Source organism: Triticum dicoccoides, chromosome 3A (genome assembly GCF_002162155.2).
Source record: "Triticum dicoccoides isolate Atlit2015 ecotype Zavitan chromosome 3A, WEW_v2.0, whole genome shotgun sequence".
Taxonomy (NCBI): domain Eukaryota; kingdom Viridiplantae; phylum Streptophyta; class Magnoliopsida; order Poales; family Poaceae; genus Triticum; species Triticum dicoccoides.
Window position 1 is genome coordinate 18,391,411 of NC_041384.1, and position 1,281 is coordinate 18,392,691.

Below are 1,281 nucleotides of genomic sequence, written 5' to 3' on the forward strand. Positions count from 1 at the left end.
AGTAGATGTTAATTTAGGGTTCATAGATAATGATTTTTAGAAGTAGTGGATATTAATTACTTGTAGTGATGGTAAACTAGTTGTATAATTAGCAGTAGTACATGTTAATTAGTAGTAGATGTAGTAGTTAGATGTTAATTAGTAGTAGTAGATGTGCTAGTTTCTTTCTATTTATAGTAAGTTTATATTTAGTAAGAACTAGTTTAATTAATAGAACTAGTTTTGTTTTAGTTGAACTAGTTAAGTTTTAGTTGAACTAGTATAGTAAGTAAATTAATAACTAGTTGAACTACTTCATTTTTAGAAAGAACTAGTTGTTTTCTTTTTATACTAAGTTTATATTTAGTAAGAACTAGTTGAATTAATAGAACTAGTTGAACATGCCATATTTGGTGTTATTTTTTAGTTTAAGCAATTATTTCATGTTTTGGTTACACCTCCGAGTGGCCTATGTTTTGCCGGAGTGTTGACTAATTTCCGTTCCGGCAAATTTCAGGCGCTCGATATGTCCTTTTTTAGCAAAGGTCATGCCTTATTTTTCCGTGAATTCTGGCATGACTTGTGCTAGAATATGTACAAGTTTAATCTTTGAATTATGAACGTAGGAAATGTCGTACTCGGACGACGACAGTCTCCTGGGGGAGTGCAGTTGGTGCCACGATGATCGAGGTATGTGCGACAGGTTCGTTTAGCTGGATGAAGATCGGCGCTTCAGCATTAAGCTCGAGGAGACCTTCGATGTTGAAACACTCCGGCAAAACATATAATTGACAGGTGTTTTTTTCATAATTAAGCATGACTTCAACTATTTCAACGTATAATTTTCATCTTTTACAATTCGACTAGCTTATCCCATGCCAGGCAAGACGCTATGTCTTGGAGAGGATGGGTTTTGAAGACCATGAAAATTTTCAAACAAAGAAAATACACCTAAGGACCCATCATGATATCGATTTTGAAGTGAATCTGTACAATTCTCATAGCGTAACCCATTTTGGTTGCCAAAATAGGGAAGCACTTTGCAAAATGTATGATTTTTATGAGGGTATGATTGTCAGCATGGATCTTGGTGATCCTGACATCGAGCAAGACAATATGGACATTTGGGTCCTTGTTGATATGCTTCCGATTCTACGGCAATGTGAGTTTCTCAAACATAGTTATTAACTAATTTATATTATTTATTTCAAAATAGTTGACAGCTTATTTCCATTGACAGCTTATTTTGAATCTTCAAAGAATGTGCAGAAGATGGTAGCCAAAACCCACTACACTGATGGC